This window comes from Phyllobates terribilis, unplaced genomic scaffold (genome assembly GCF_046119375.1).
Source record: "Phyllobates terribilis strain yellow unplaced genomic scaffold, ASM4611937v1 Scaffold_211__1_contigs__length_3443825, whole genome shotgun sequence".
Taxonomy (NCBI): Eukaryota; Metazoa; Chordata; class Amphibia; order Anura; family Dendrobatidae; genus Phyllobates; species Phyllobates terribilis.
The window spans coordinates 1,205,001-1,222,751 of NW_027362971.1; the positions used below are offsets into that span (position 1 = coordinate 1,205,001).

Consider the following 17,751-nt stretch of genomic DNA (forward strand, 5'->3'; position numbering starts at 1 on the left):
GCAGCTAAGTAAAGAAAAACGAGTGGCCATCATTACTTTAAGAAATGAAGGCCAGTCAGTCCGAAAAATTGGGAAAACTTTGAAAGTGTCCCCAAGTGCAGTTGCAAAAACCATCAAGCGCTTTAAAGAAACTGGCTCACATGAGGACCGCCCCAGGAAAGGAAGACCAAGAGTCACCTCTGCTTCTGAGGATAAGTTTATCCGAGTCACCAGCCTCAGAAATCGCAGGTTAACAGCAGCTCAGATTAGAGTCCAGGTCAATGCCACACAGAGTTCTAGCAGCAGACACGTCTCTTCAACAACTGTTAAGAGGAGACTTTGTGCAGCAGGCCTTCATGGTAAAATAGCTGCTAGGAAACCACTGCTAAGGACAGGCAACAAGCAGAAGAGACTTGTTTGGGCTAAAGAACACAAGGAATGGACATTAGACCAGTGGAAATCTGTGCTTTGGTCTGATGAGTCCAAATTTGAGATCTTTGGTTCCAACCACCGTGTCTTTGTGCGACACAGAAAAGGTGAACGGATGGACTCTACATGCCTGGTTCCCACCGTGAAGCATAGAGGAGGAGGTGTGATGGTGTGGGGGTGCTTTGCTGGTGACACTGTTGGGGATTTATTCAAAATTGAAGGCATACTGAACCAGCATGGCTACCACAGCATCTTGCAGCGGCATGCTATTCCATCCGGTTTGCGTTTAGTTGGACCATCATTTATTTTTCAACAGGACAATGACCCCAAACACACCTCCAGGCTGTGTAAGGGCTATTTGACCAAGAAGGAGAGTGATGGGGTGCTACGCCAGATGACCTGGCCTCCACAGTCACCAGACCTGAACCCAATCGAGATGGTTTGGGGTGAGCTGGACCGCAGAGTGAAGGCAAAAGGGCCAACAAGTGCTAAGCATCTCTGGGAACTCCTTCAAGATTGTTGGAAGACCATTTACGGTGACTACCTCTTGAAGCTCATCAAGAGAATGCCAAGAGTGTGCAAAGCAGTCATCAAAGCAAAAGGTGGCTACTTTGAAGAACCTAGAATATAAGACATATTTTCAGTTGTTTCATACTTTTTTGTTAAGTATATAATTCCACATGTGTCAATTCATAGTTTTGATGCCTTCAGTGTGAATGTACAATTTTCATAGTCATGAAAATACAGAAAAATCTTTAAATGAGAAGGTGTGTCCAAACTTTTGGTCTGTACTGTATACAGGACAGGAGGAGTGGTACTGTGCAGTATATATGTACAGGACAGGAGGAGTGGTACTGTGCAGTGTATATATACTGGACAGGAGGAGTGGTACTGTGCAGTGTATATATACTGGACAGGAGGAGTGGTACTGTGCAGTGTATATATACTGGACAGGAGGAGTGGTACTGTGCAGTGTATATATACTGGACAGGAGGAGTGGTACTGTGCAGTGTATATATACTGGACAGGAGGAGTGGTACTGTGCAGTATATATATACAGGACAGGAGGAGTGGTACTGTGCAGTGTGTGTATATATACAAGACCGGAGGAGTGGTACTGTGCAGTGTATATATACCGCCCCCAGCCTCATAAGCAAGATCAAATCCGATTAAATCGGCTCAGAAGGTAATTCCGAAAGAGAGAAGAGCATTAAATACTATTCTATTAGACAGATTTGTCTTTCAACTCCTTCTTCAGTCTCTTATGTACCATGATACAGAGGCTGTAGAAACAAAACGGTCCATCATTTTAACTGATGTCCTGTAGACCAAATACTTTCTGTTGTAAAATACATGTGGTAGTTACATATGAAAAAGGAACAAGGTTTCTCCCCCCAGGTGTTCAGAATGGTTTTTTTCTTTCTGTAACTTTCTCCACATTATACAGGGTGGGCCATTTATATGGATACACCTAAATAAAATGGAAATGGTTGGTGATATCAACTTCCTGTTCGTGGCACATTAGTATATGGGAGGGGGAAAATTAATATGAGGGGGGGGGGGGACTTTTCCAGATGGTTGGTGACCATGGTGGCCATTTTGAAATTGGCCATTTTGGATCCAACTTTATTTTTTTCAATGGGAAGAGGGTCATGTGACACATCAAACTGATTGAGAATTTCATAAGAAAAACAATGGTGTGCTTGGCTTTAACGTAACTTTATTCTTTAATGAGTTATTTACAAGTTTCTCTTTGTTTACAGCCATTGACATGTCACAGAGGTTAACACGTGAGGAGTGATAGAAATTGTGTTGATGTCTGGTGAACGCAGTACCTGGGTCATTGCATTACAGGAAGTTGATATCACCAACCATTTCCATTTTATTTAGGTGTATCCATATAAATGGCCCAACCTGTATATTTCAACTAGGCTTAACTCATTTAGTTGTTACTTTTGACCTAAAAATTAATGGATTCCTTCTCTTCAGTTAGGTGGAGGTTACCATCAGTCACCCATATTGTCTGTATGATGAAATTGCATGGACTGTACCACTGAAGTTTTTAAGTTCTAATTAATTAAATAGAGTAATAAACTCCTATCACAGTTACTGATGATGATTAGATAGTTCCTATATACAGTTAAAATGGAGACCACCGTTCAACCTTCTGATTTATAATCCATTAGCTCATTTAGGAGAATATCTAGAGAAGGATAATCACACTGTCCCCACGGCAGGCAGGAACAATACTGGATCTAGCTGCTCATGGGATTTTTGTACTGATGCATTGTGGGATTGATGGCAAAGAATGGAGTAATAAATTGCAGATTGAAATATGGGAATTAAGATGGAGGCTGAAGAGAAGAGGAGGATAAACTGCAAGAAAGCAAGTCCTCTACATATAGAACAATTGTAGGGTGTGATAAACAATTTGGGGGGCGGGTGCAGGGATGGAAAAAATTGCTAGACTGCTTTAAATGGGTCAGGAAACAATAAATACCGTTTCACAGGGGGTAAGATCAAGTAAGTAGATTTTCCACCTATTTGGTTTCAGTAGAAATTAGTATATCTGTCATCCCGAGCCATAACTATGGTACTTTGAAAAATGGGCAAAATTTGACGCTTTCCAGCCCACCATGGTCCAAATGCTAAAGAGCAAGGCTTCTTTTCCTTTCCTGTACTGCTATAATACTGGAGGTGTAGTTTACTGGTGAACGTTCACAGCCGATGGGCTCGGGGGTCACATTCCTTCCTTTTTATATTCATCTGCTGGAAACCGGAGTGAAGGAATTGGATGCATTCAAAGTATTTCTGAGCCATTTTATCACTGTCCTGTGCCATCCAGCGTGTGCTCAGTCCCACATATGGGATGCATTGTGCAACACATTTCTCAACAGCCGCGTCATCTGCCTCCGACCGCAACGTTAGTGTACGACAGGGTGGAATCCAATCCTAGTTTTGCTGCAATTATGTAAATGAGCCACAGACAAAACCACCCCTCTCCCAGTACGGCACTCGCCGCCGCAGATCTCGTGCATATCCGCATATGCCTGCAGATTGTGGGCTCTGTCAGACCTGGCATATGGCTCCTGCATTGCCCATTGCCCCCCCAAAATGTCCTGTTTATCTTATAATTACACTGTAATTTAGTCACTTACAAGTCAATGAAGCTGTTGCTGTTTCTACATCTGATTGATCTCATCACTGAGTGACACAGAACACTTAACACTGATGGCATACATGCCAACATTTGTGTCTCCTAAACTGGGAAGTTTAGCCCCCTTCCCACCCTATGACGTACTGTTACGTCATGGAGTTGGAAGGGTGTTGGGCACGATGACCCCGGAGGTCCCTTCCAACTGTAACATTGTATGATTCTATTGCTTAATGGGTGGGATTTCACGTGAACTGTTGTACAATTACTGCAGTCGAGTGTGCGGTTATAAAAATCGGACATCTGTGGTACTAAATTAAAGGGAATCTGTCAGCAGGTTTTTGCTGTTTAATCTGAGAGCAGCATGATGTAGGGGCAGAGACCCTGATTCCAGTGATGTATCACTTACTGGGCTGCTGCTGTAGTTTTAATACAATCATTGTTTTACCAGCAAGATATCACTGCAGGACTAGTTTTCACGTGCAAGGCAGTCAGGCTAATCTGTATAACCGCGCCCATCTCACGGATTGGCAGCTTGCTGACATGTACACGGGAATCTGCCAATCAGTGGTGTGGGCGGGGTTGTACACAGCTCTGCTTGCTGACCACTCCTACATCTACAATAGAGAAAACAGGGATTCTATCAAAACTGCACCAAGCCGCCCAGTAAGTGATACATCACCGTAATCAGGGTCTCTGCCCCTACATCTCATGCAGCTCTCAAATTACAAAGCAAAAACCCGCTGATAGATTCCCTTTAAAAAATATAGGTTACGTTCTTACTTGTTAGGTTCTTTTATTCTTGGAAAAATAACAGAACCCAAAACAAAGAAAAATTTACATTCTGAGTCCCATTGTGTGCCCAAACAGTGTACAACCCTATTTGTGGTATCGTTTTACTCGGGAGAAAATGGCAAAAAATTGTGGGGTGCTTTTTCTCCTCTTACGCTTTGTAAAAATGAAAAATTTGAGGGATTAAAGAGCATCTTAATGGAAACAATATAATTTTTTATTCCAATTTGCGTTAACCCTTCAGGTGCTTTACAGGAATTAACAAACTTCCTAAATACTTTTTAAATATTTGAAGGGGTGCACTTTTTCAAACTGGGTCATTTACGGGTTGTGCTTATGTGACGATACAGAGTAAAATCTTAATAAGCCAGACGTTTAGATTTGTTAAGTCAAGAGAATGCACTATTATGTTTAAATTACATTATTGTGTTTAAATTGTCTTGTACATGTTTGTGTATTTCTAAAAGTCAGACCAGTATTTGTCTAACCCTGATTGCAGTCTCCAGTTGGAAACAATGTTTGCTAATATGCTAATTGTACTAAAAGCCAGCTATTTACCACAGCCCCTGTGATACCAACTGTATAAATTGATTAGCTCAATAATAACTGAGCCCTGCACCTTTACCGCTTACCTGTGCCTGATGACCTAACACAGATGTAAATATAAACAGGGATGTCTGTAGTGCTAGAGACAGAATGAGATTTGGGACAGAGAATCCAGGAACATCAGAAAGACCTTTAGAAGGAGTATGAGAGACATCCTTCAGGAAAGTAAATGGATTGCATGGCATCCAAAGAGACACAGATTTGTATTCTACATGATTCTAGTCGAAGGGTACCGGCCCTGACTGGAAAGATTCGGATCTGCTCCATTAACCATCAGAGAGACATGGATAATTTGGGGAGTCCAGGAGAGGACAAAGAAGTCACCTGGCCACTTGGATATGTTTTGGGGTTGTTTGGAGGGACCCACCGGTCGCCTAGAACCTATGGAGATATTTGGAGTTTCCAGGAGGGACCCACCGGTCACCTGGCCCCATGGAAACTCTTGGAGAGGCCAGGGTGGGACCCTTGGGTCTCCTGGTCTTGTACTTCGATGGACTGCTAGCTTCCTAAGCTTGCTGCTACCTCCTCTCTGTGGGGGCCCGCTAGAAGCAGGGGGGCCTCTAGTTGAAGTAGTTGGCCTTGAAAGTCTCCAAAGTCGCAGCTGTTCTATCTCAGGCGGGCAGAGAAGGAAGGGTGAGACTGTAATGTCGGTCCATTTTATGTTGTATAAAATGGACCGACTCAAACTCCTAAAATATATAATAAATTGGGTACAGTAGTTCAATGCAGTTTATGGGGAATGTTTTTTTCATAAGAATTTGGGAAAGTTATGAAATGTCCTATAAATGTCCATCCTATTCCTGATCTAAGGATCTAGACTTTTAGCTGAGATGAATCTGTGCTACAGTAAATTTATCACTTAAACATGAGCCATGTATGAGGGAGTCGGTGTCATGGAAATTGAGGAGTCGGATGTTTAACTTACCAACTCCACAGCCCTGCTTAGGACATCCCAGAAACATGTTCTGAAATAGCCAGTGTCAGCTGGACCATAGGCTCAATCGAGGATGGAGCAAGCCCGTCCTTTGGTCTGTTGACTCTTCCAGGCTATTGGTGAGTGTTCTCAGTAACCAAATGGCACAATATTTTTGGTGCAATTTTTTTCGTACGACTGGTTCGAACCTGTAATGGTAACAAGCTGCGCTTACATAGACTAACCTATGCAGCTGATTTCAAAGAACTTGTACTTATGGACACACTAGGTGAGACCGGTAGATTTCCAGCTACCATGGACTCCCAACAGACAATGCATTGTAGTGCTTCAGAAGAGAAGAGCTCCAAAGCATCAAAGACTAAAGAAAAATCTGCTGAGCATTCACGTAGTAACAAGCCAAAGCCAAAATCTGTAGCGTTAAAAGATCCCTTTTCAATGGTTAATTGCTCCCTCCAGTCTCTGCTGAGCCTCAGAAGTGCAATGTAGATACAGGTCAGGAGAAGAGATCCATTTGATGGAAAGCTGTGCACCTGCCATGCATTCTTCTCCCAGTTGTGTTGTCTGCAATATATTAATCCATATCGGATCCAAGATAGGCTGAATCTTTCACATAAAGATAAGATAAAATAGTATTCCGGAATCCTGCCACGTATCGAAATGAACGTGATGGTCATGCATCAGTAGGAGTTTGCGGTGTTCAGGTGGATTATGGACGTTGAGTGTATGAAGCGGACAACCATGTTCCCCCAAAAGTGATCTGATCACGAACAATCCCAGTTGGTTTGGCATTCGACAGGTTTAGTATCTGAAAACCACTGCCAACCAGGTATTTTCTGGCTGCTGCAAAGGAAGTTAAGTATTACATGGCAGCCAGGCTGATAAATACGAGAAGGTTGTAGTCTGCCAAAGCATCTCCATCGTTCTAGATCATATATGGAGCTTCTGGGTTGAGGGCCTCACAAAAGTGTGGTTGACTGCGGACCGGCACAGGCACAAGGCTGGAAACTGTTGCGTCCCGCTCCACACGGTTGCCCTCTGCTCGGCATTTCACTGGTATCTGCATACTCTGTATGTTAATATCAGTGATTACAATGATGGAACAAGGAGTTGTCCGTTTGCTTTTCTGCCATTTGAACTTGTGAGAAATTGTTGGGACATCATACTGCGTGGTGGAGGCGGTGTGGGGACACCATACCGAGCATTGACATAATTTGGGGGGCCTTGTTTCGGGCATCATACTGTGTTGGGGAGCTTTGTGGGGACATCCTACTGCGTGGTGGGACATCGTACTTTGTGGGAGGCTGTGTAAGTACATCCTACTGTTTTGTGGACTTTGTGGGGACATTATACTGTGTGGGGGGCTGTATGGGAACATGATAATGTGTGGCAGGGGGCTGTGTGGGGACATTGTACTGCATAAGCGACTGTATGGGGAGAGCTGTTGATCAAAGGACAAGGGCTGAATAATAAGAGCAGTATGATTTACTGTGTTTTTTTTGTTTTTTTCTCTTTATAAACTTTATGAATTGCCGTAAATTAGGATTTAGATGAGCTGCTACTGGTAAAAATACATGTTACAATAAGAACTATTTTCACATGTACAGTATTACCAGTAGCAGCGAGTCAGCAAAGTTAATTCTGCTTTAAAATTAAGTGTTAATAAAACTAATATTTGATGTTAATTTTATTATTATAATAATACTAATAATCAGAATTAAGGTTGCCCTACCACAACAGCCAGTCTATCATGTGGCTATTTGGGAAAAATCAATTGCTCATCCCTGGTTTAGGGAGACCTACTTGTCAAATTCAATGCATCCCTTTAGAAATCCCTGTAGAAAAAGTTATGAGCAGGCTTGCGAGGATTGCAAAAAAAAAATATATATACAGGACACACCTTCTCATTTAAAGATTTTTCTGTATTTTCATGACTATGAAAATTGTACATTCACACTGAAGGCATCAAAACTATGAATTAACACATGTGGAATTATATACAGTCATGGCCAAAAGTTTAGAGAATGACACCAAAATTATATTTTCACATGATCTGCTGGCCTCTGGTTTTTATTAGTGTTTGTCTGATGTTTATATCACATACAGAAATATAATTGCAATCATATTATGAGTACCAATAGGTTATATTGACAGTTAGAATGAGTTAATGCAGCAAGTCAATATTTGCAGTGTTGCCCCTTCTTCTTCAAGACCTCTGTAATTCTCCCTGGCATGCTCTCAATCAACTTTTGGACCAAATCCTGACTGATAGCAGTCCATTCTTGCATAATCAATGCTTGCATTTTGCCAGAATTTGTTGGTTTTTGTTTGTCCACCCGTCTCTTGATGATTGACCACAAGTTCTCAATGGGATTAAGATCTGGGGAGTTTCCAGGCCATGGACGCAAAATCTCTGTTTTGTTCCATGAGCCATTTAGTTATCACCTTTGCTTTATGGCAAGGTGCTCCATCATGCTGGAAAAGGCATTGTTGGGCGCCAAACTGCTCTTGGACGGTTGGGAGAAGTTGCTCTTGGAGGACATTCTGGTACCATTCTTTATTCATGGCTGTGTTTTTAGGCAAGACTGTGAGTGAGCCGATTCCCTTGGCTGAGAAGCAACCCCACACATGAATGGTTTCAGGATGCTTTACAGTTGGCATGAGACAAGACTGGTGGTAGCGCTCACCTCTTCTTCTCCAAATAAGCTGTTTTCCAGATGTTCCAAACAATCGAAAAGGGGATTCATCAGAGAAAATGACTTTGCCCCAGTACTCAGCAGTCCACTCCCTGTACCTTTTGCAGAAAATCAGTCGGTCCCTGATGTTTTTTCTGGAGAGAAGTGGCTTCTTTGCTGCCCTCCTTGAAACCAGCCCTTGCTCAAAGAGTCTCCGCCTCACAGTGCGTGCTGGAGCCTTTTTGACAACAATGGAAGCTCTCTCCTTGAAGTTCTTGATGATGCGATAGATTGTTGACTGAGGTGCAATCTTTGTAGCTGCGATACTCTTCCCTGTTAGGCCATTTTTGTGCAGTGCAATGATGGCTGCACGTGTTTCTTTAGAGATAACCATGGTTAACTGAAGAGAAACAATGATACCAAGAACCAGCCTCCTTTTAAAGTGTCCAGTGATGTCATTCTTACTTAATCATGACTGATTGATCGCCAGCCCTGTCCTCATCAACACCCACACCTGTGTTAATGGATCAGTCACTAAAACAATGTTAGCTGCTCCTTTTAAGGCAGGACTGCAATGATGTTGAAATGTGTTTTGGAGGTTAAAGTTCATTTTCTGGGCAAATATTGACTTTGCAAGTACAGTAATTGCTGTTAAGCTGATCACTCTTTGACATTCAGGAGTATATGCAAATTGCCATTACAAAAAATGAAGCAGTAAACTTTGGAAAAATTACTATTTGTCTCATTCTCAATACTTTTGGCCATGACTGTACTTAACAAAAAAGTGTGAAACAGCTGAAAATATGTCTTATATTCTAGGTTCTTCAAAGTAACCACCTTTTGCTTTGATGACTGCTTTGCACACTCTTGGCATTCTCTTGATGAGCTTCAAGAAGTAGTCACCGGAAATGGTCTTCACTTCACAAGTGTGCCCTGTCAGGTTTAATAAGTGGGATTTATTGCCTTATAAATGGGGTTGGGACCATCAGTTGTGTTGTGCAGAAGTCTGGTGGATACACAGCTGATAGTCCTACTGAATAGACTGTTAGCTGCTTTTTTTCTCCATAATACAAATTCTAAGTAAAAAAAAAACGAGTGGCCATCATTACTTTAAGAAATGAAGGTCAGTCAATCTGAAAAATTGGGAAAACTTTGAAAGTGTCCCCAAGTGCAGTTGCAAAAACCATCAAGCGCTACAAAGAAACTGGCTGACATGAGGACCGCCCCAGGAAAGGAAGACCATGAGTCACCTCTGCTTCTGAGGATAAGTTTATCCAAGTCACCAGCCTCAGAAATCTCAGGTTAACAGCAGCTCAGATTAGAGACCAGGTCAATGCCACACAGAGTTCTAGCAGCAGACACATCTCTTCAACAACTGTTAAGAGGAGACTTTGTGCAGCAGGCCTTCATGGTAAAATAGCTGCTAGGAGACCACTGCTAAGGACAGGCAACAAGCAGAAGAGACTTGTTTGGGCTAAAGAACACAAGGAATGGACATTAGACCACTGGAAATCTGTGCTTTGGTCTGATGAGTCCAAATTTGAGATCTTTGGTTCCAACCACCGTGTCTTTGTGCGACGCAGAAAAGGTGAACGGATGGACTCTACATGCCTGGTTTCCACCGTGAAGCATGGAGGAGGAGGTGTGATGGTGTGGGGGTGCTTTGCTGGTGACACTGTTGGGGATTTATTCAAAATTGAAGGCATACTGAACCAGCATGGCTACCATAGCATCTTGCAGCCACATGCTATTCCATCCGGTTTGCGTTTAGTTGGACCATCATTTATTTTTCAACACGACAATGACCCCAAACACACTTCCAGGCTCTGTAAGGGCTATTTGACCAAGAAGGAGAGTGATGGGGTGCTACGCCAGATGACCTGGCCTCCACAGTCACCAGACCTGAACCCAATCGAGATGGCTTGGGGTGAGCTGGACCGCAGAGTGAAGGCCAAAGGGCCAACAAGTGCTAAGCATCTCTGGGAACTCCTTCAAGATTGTTGGAAGACCATTTCCGGTGACTACCTCTTGAAGCTCATCAAGAGAATGCCAAGAGTGTGCAAAGCAGTCATCAAAGCAAAAGGTGGCTACTTTGAAGAACCTAGAATATAAGACATATTTTCAGTTGTTGAGCTTCAAGAGGTAGTCACCGGAAATGGTCTTCCAACAATCTTGAAGAAGTTTCCAGAGATGCTTAGCACTTGTTGGCCCTTTGGCCTTCACTCTGCGGTCCAGCTCACCCCAAGCCATCTCGATTGGGTTCAGGTCTGGTGACTGTGGAGGCCAGGTTATCTGGCGTAGCACCCCATCACTCTCCTTCTTGGTCAAATAGCCCTTACAAAGTCTGGAGGTGTGTTTGGGGTCATTGTCCTGTTGAAAAATAAATGATGGTCCAACTAAACGCAAACCGGATGGAATAGCATGCCGCTGCAAGATGCTGTGGTAGCCATGCTGGTTCAGTATGCCTTCAATTTTGAATAAATCCCCAACAGTGTCACCAGCAAAGCACCCCCACATCATCACACCTCCTCCTCCATGCTTCACGGTGGGAACCAGGCATGTAGAGTCCATCCGTTCACCTTTTCTGCGTCGCTCAAAGACACGGTGGTTGGAACCAAAGATCTCAAATTTGGACTCATCAGTCCAAAGCACAGATTTCCACTGGTCTAATGTCCATTCCTTGTGTTCTTTAGCCCAAACAAGTCTCTTCTGCTTCATGCCTGTCCTTAGCAGTGGTTTCCTAGCAGCTATTTTACCATGGAGGCCTGCTGCACAAAGTCTCCTCTTAACAGTTGTTGTAGAGATGTCTGCTGCTAGAACTCTGTGTGGCATTGACCTGGTCTCTAATCTGAGCTGCTGTTAACCTGCGAATTCTGAGGCTGGTGAGTCGGATAAACTTATCCTCAGAAGCAGAGGTGACTCTTGGTCTTCCTTTCCTGGGGCGGTCCTCATGTGAGCCAGTTTCTTTGTAGCGCTTGATGGTTTTTGCAACTGCACTTGGGGACACATTCAAAGTTTGTCCAATTTTTCGGACTGACCTACCTTCATTTCTTAAAGTAATGATGGCCACTCGTTTTTTTTTTACTTGGCTGCTTTTTTGTCCATAATACTAATTCTAACAGTCTATTCAGTAGGACGATCAGCTGTGTATCCACCTGACTTCTGCACAACACAACTGATGGTCCCAACCCCATTTATAAGGCAAGAAATCCCACTTATTAAACCTGACAGGGCACACCTGTGAAGTGAAGACCATTTCCGGTGACTACCTCTTGAAGCTCATCAAGACAATGCCAAGAGTGTGCAAAGCAGTCATCAAAGCAAAAGGTGGCTACTTTGAAGAACCTAGAATATAAGACATATTTTCAGTTGTTTCATACTTTTTTGTTAAGTATATAATTCCACATGTGTCAATTCATAGTTTTGATGCCTTCAGTGTGAATGTACAATTTTCATAGTCATGAAAATACAGAAAAATCTTTAAATGAGAAGGTGTGTCCAAACTTTTGGTCTGTACTGTATGTGTATATGTATGTATGTATACGTTCCATTTTTCCCGGGTGAAATGGAAAAATGTATTGATAACTGAGCATGAATGAGCACCGAGGACTAAGGATACTGTGAATGTTGATCATCCTGAAATGTTTTCTTGTGAGTTAAACCAGGCTACTTATTTCAGGTTTATAGATTTAGTTGCTAAATGTTCTAATATTTTTGTTACGGTTACACCAGGATTCCAATATATTGTTTTAGTGTTACTAATTGGCATAACTGGTATACTTGACACTTATCTGGACCATCCCCCATAGAGGACAATGCCTAATAGACCAATCTTTATTTTTTATCAACAGAAGACTTGTTTAATAAATGGAGACAGACGGCTAAAAAACCCACAGAATATGGTTTTCTAAAGGTTATTGGAAGGCCAGGACCCTCCGGGAATATTAACCACAGCGTCTACATAGTGCAAGACTTGAACCTTTTTCAAAATAAACGAGCCGGGTTCTCCGCTCTGTCTCCTTTCTGTGTCAAAAGCGATGGGGGAATTGGATGTAGTGGTTTATGGCTTCCATCTACTTGGCATAAGAGAGAACAGCAGTGACATGTTGAACTCGGTCATGAATGTTGTAATTATCTGGTGCAGGAGTTAAACCAGCAGTAGAAGTGTCGCTCTTGTCGCCCACCCTCCCAATTCTATGAGCCCAGAAGTCTATGGATGTTGTGGTCTGAGATTGAGACACCTTGTCTGCTTTACTTTCTCCTTTCCCCTTTTTCTTAAATCTATTTTGTGCCTCCTTCCATTAACCCCTATGCCTTTTAGAATTTTTTTTTTAGCGTTGCCTTCATTTGTTATTTTTCTTTGTTTTTGGGGCTATAAAAGCAAAAGTAATATACAGGGCTGCACAAAGATTGTCACCAGCCTTTTTCCCCAATGGGGTGAATTGCCTAATTTCTTTATCCCTTTTCTGCGGGATTTGACTGGCCACATATAAAAATAAAGGGCATGTCAGAAGGATGCATTATACCCGGTTGTGGCCAAATTCTTTTAAAGATTTAAAAGGTAACTAAACTTTTAAGTAACTTTTCAGAATAAGCTATGGTGTGTACATGCAGAATAACACTATTTCTGGCCATTATGACTTCTATTCTGCGTTTTCCCCATCTGTAGACTCAGTCTCTTCACTTGCAGTTAACTGAGAGTGTGGGAGGAAAATAATTGCCGAGAGGTCTGCCATACGCTAAAGAAAGGAATTCCTGCTCTTCATTCCTTAATTAGCACACAGACCGAAGCAGCAGCTCCCATGGATGACATTATAAAGTAGTACTGAGCTGTGTAGATGTGAACTCAGCTCTGGGGAGGAGGTAATAGACTTGTTAGAATGCTCAGCACAATCTTTCTGTGTCTCCCTCTGCTTGTTTTTTCACTCTACTCCTCACCTCTCCATATAGTATAAAATTATGTGTAATCTGACTCCTCATTGTTGTGGAGGTCTGTCCTGCTTTGACCAAGACTGAATTCATCTGTTTTATTTTATTATTTTTTCAGAGTGAATGATGAGTTCAGGATGCAGGGTTGGGAGTGTCAAAAATTGCCATTGAACACAATTCTCTGTTAAGATGAATTAGAAAGTTTCTTATATTTGCCTAAGCTATTAATTTATGCAAAGTTTGTTGAAAGTTAAGTTCTAATTTAAATTAGTCTGAACTTGTGTTTTTAAAATGTGCTGATAAATTCATGTAGGATATGTCCTGCTGTGAGCCCAATGTGTATCCTTTTCCTTTCTGGTCTTAAAATAATTTTCATGCTCTCCCTTGATGGACTTTATTAGCCGTCTTAAGGAAATTCCTGCAGAATGGTTTGGTTTGTTTGCCTGTAGAACTGGTCAATGAATCTATTGAATTTCTTATGGACATGAAGCTGAATTAAATGTTATATACAGAAGCTTTGACTATGCAAATAATACAATTTAATACATTGGTTTTTCGAACCGTCATTCTCCCCCTCACCTCCTAGGCTGGCTGGGGAGGCAGTTTTGACCAGGGTTAGGGTCACCATGTTTTGGTTGATCTACATATCCTTCCAGTCGGCACTCTAGGGATAGGGATAGCTGTGCTCATGTCAAGAGATATCGCCCCACTTGCATTTAATTATAGAAAGTCTGGTCGTTCATGTATGTTGAAATAGTTTTCCAAAATTTACTTGATTTGTTGAGCAGTCCATCTTAAATGACGCGTTTCGGCTTTGGCTGAGCCGAAACGCGTCATTTATAATGTGTTGATCATCAAATGGAATAAAGTTTGGAAAACTATTTCAACGTACAATAATGCTAGACTTTCTATAATGGTGTTCCAGCTGGTGAGACCTCAATGGGAAGAATTTTGGAAGCTCTGATTTAAATGATATCAGTACTGGTTTTACACATTTTCCTAGTAGGGCCTTGCTCTATAATCACTCATCCAGAAAATTGCTTCCATCTCAGGGAGATTAGTAGTACGGATATTTTAACGGATTGCCGACACTGTTGGAGTGTGGTGGGTTGGAGTGTGGTGGGTTGGTCTCCTCTCTTGACAGTCCGTAAAAATCAGATGTCATCCAAGTGTGGTCTGATATTTTCATGGGCCCATTTACTTTGCCGATTTTGATCCGACCCTCAGATCAAAATCTGTCATGTCACTGATATTTTCCGCAAAGACCACTCTGTACGAGGAAAAAAATCTGCCAAAAAAAAGTGTCAATGAGATTTCTGAAACCTTATAGCTTTTGCTGGAACTGTGAAACGCGTCTTATTTTCTGCAGAAATTAAAACGCCAAAAAAAAACCTGCTGCGTGTGAACATAGACTGAATCTGTCCTGACGTGGAAATGTCAGGGTCTCTTGATAGGTCTAATGGATGCAATCCTGCGGCATCATCCAGCTCCGCTCCCATCTCCTCTGTCTGCGATGTTCCTGCTCTAAGACATCCATTCATTTTCTGTCCCCGAGGTGATGAGTGTAGATTTCATCCAGGAGAATCCTCACGTCAGTCTCCGCCACAGTATAAGGTGTGGTGATCCAGCACTCAGGAGCTTAACATGCTTCTGTCATTGAAGGGAAATAGGATTAGGCATATCAAGGTACCTTCTGGTGCCTCTCTGCTATAATATCCTTAATTACCCAGCAGTCTTCTGTTCCTGCTGACTTAAAAGCTATAATCCCTGTTATTAAATGTAAAACATTATTTTTTTTTTTTACCTTTTGCAATATTCTCTCCCTGTATCAGTGAGTATAACATACACGACTTGTTTTATGGACGGCTGACATGAAGAGGCATGTTGGTGAAATCGCAGGGCATTATTTGCTGTTTGACGAGATACCTGGACTTGTTGATTGAGAAGAGAAGAAAAACCTGATGGAAACTGTATGATCCCCTCTGAGTGCCATTTGCTTATTACGCCTTACAAAATGAATTTAGTTAATTTTATAGAAAATTAGTAATTGGTTGCAAAGCTCCAAAATGTCACCAAAGATGATCAAGCGGGTCCTTACTTCTAGAAGTTTGATATGTCTGTATGAAGAAGCTGTAATTTACTTTGTGTTGAGCTTCTTAAATGTTTTTTCCTTAAAAAAAAAAAAAAAAAAAAAACTCCAACAAATTATCCCTTAGTCTTATCGCTGGAGATGCACATGCTTGGCCTCTTACCAGTTCATGCTCATTGGGACTACCGGAAAAAGCCAAGTGCACCATTTGGCTTTCTCAATCAGTCCCATAGACGAGACAAAGCTCAACAAAGGATCCGTTCTTTATCTTCTATCCAAATAGTAAGAGATAACTTGTTTATTTGGGCACAATCCAAAAATGGCGCCTCCATTTCTGGTGTCGAAGGAACAGAACATTCTGGCACAGATGGAGAACCATCCAGAATGTGACCCAGACCTGTTAACTTTTAAACAACCAGTGCATGAAGTTCAGTATGGCTTTGTTCACACTAGGGAAGGGCTTGGCTTGGGTGGGAGTTGGGGGTTCATGTGTTTAAACCAGAAACCAGAAAACTGTTGTGGCGTGCCATCTGATGTGTATGGCAGCGTCTGTTTTTTTTTTTTTTTTTGCAAGACATAGTAACATAGTAACGTAGGTTGAATAAAGAACTTGGTCCATCAAGTTCAACCTTTCTCCCCCAATTGTACATTTTGTCTAATTTAACTGTAACCCACAATGTTATGTGTATTGAGGAAATCATCCAGCCCTTTTTTGAAAGCTGTTCGTGTCGGCCATCACTACCTCTTGTGGTCGGCATTCCACAATCCAACTGCTCTTACTGTAAAGAACCCTTTCCTGTTTAGGTGCCAGAATCACCTTTCTTCCACTCGTAATGAGTGCCCCCTGGTCCTTAGTTTGGTCTTTGGAAGGAGTAAGTCATGTGCCAGTCCTTTGTACTGACCACACATATATTTATACATGTAAATGAGATCCCCTCTGAGGCGTTGTTTTTCTAAGCTAAACCAGCTCAACTTTTCCAACCTTTCATCCTATGAGAGGCCTCCATCCTTGTAATAATCTAGTTGCCGCCTTTGAACTGACTCTAACTTCTGAATATCCTTTTTAAAATGTGGAGTCCAAAACTGGATTCCATATTCCAGATGTGACTTCATCAGTGATTTATAAAGGGCTAACAATACGTTGGGATCGCTGGATTTTCTCTTTTTATACATCCTAAAATCTTGTTTGCTTTTGCGGCTGCTGCTTGACATTGAGTGCTGCTGCTCAGCTTACTTGTAACCAGAATACCCAAGTCCTTCTCCTATTCTGTAGTCCTGAGTATACTCCCATTTAATGTATATGCAGCAATAGGATTACTCCGTCCTAGGTGCATTACCCTGCATTTATCTACATTAAACCTCATTTGCCAAGTGTTTGCCTTTTCGGTCATCTTATCCAGCTCTTTCTGCAATATCGAGACGTAATAGTTGACTTTTTTAAACGGCCTTTAGCTCAATCTCGAGCCATGATGACTTGATAGTTTATCTATCTGTAGGAAGATTGATGTTCTGCGAGCCTAGATAGGTCCACCAGGGTCTTCTCCACCATTATTTTGATAGTATCAAGCCATCGGGTTGCTGGTCTTCCTCTTTGCCTTGTTCCTTCTATTCTTTTGACCATGATGTCCTTCAGTGATTGGACACATCATACGAAGAACGCAAAGTAGGCAAGTCGTAGCTTGGTGATCTTTGCTTCCAGCGACATGTCTGGCTTGATTTGTTCCAAAATTGATTTGTGTGGAGAAGGATGGTATCAATACCATGGATGGTAAGAAGAACACATTTTGAAGGCGTCTATTTAGAATAGTTGACTACGCTATTGTTTACCTTAGAAAAGAAGGTAGAACAGAGTCCAATTGTTCACCCTCTGGACTCCATGTGCCCATTCAATGCAGTGAGGCACATGAAGGGGCACGTCTTGGTAGCATTTTTTGGTCCTAACAACCCCCACCCCCTTCCCCAATGAAGTATTCAGTGCCAATCACTTCTCTTGAGTGTGTACAGCCTTATACCCATATTTTACCGAGCTGCAGATCAGCAGAGTCCTTGGCATTGTATATCAAATGTGGTTTCTAGTTATTGTGTCCAAGTAAAGACACCATGAACTTTTATCCTTCGCCGCCCTTACAATGTAACAACTGCTGGGATGGCAGGAAGCTGCATGTGA

General features: G+C 42.0%; 1 protein-coding gene across 1 annotated transcript in view; it reads left to right on the forward strand.

Moving 5' to 3' along the window:
• The window catches only part of LOC141213731 (low-density lipoprotein receptor-related protein 5-like), a 125,366-nt gene that overhangs the window by 72,505 nt on the left and 35,110 nt on the right, over positions 1 to 17,751 (forward strand). The window lies entirely within an intron of this gene.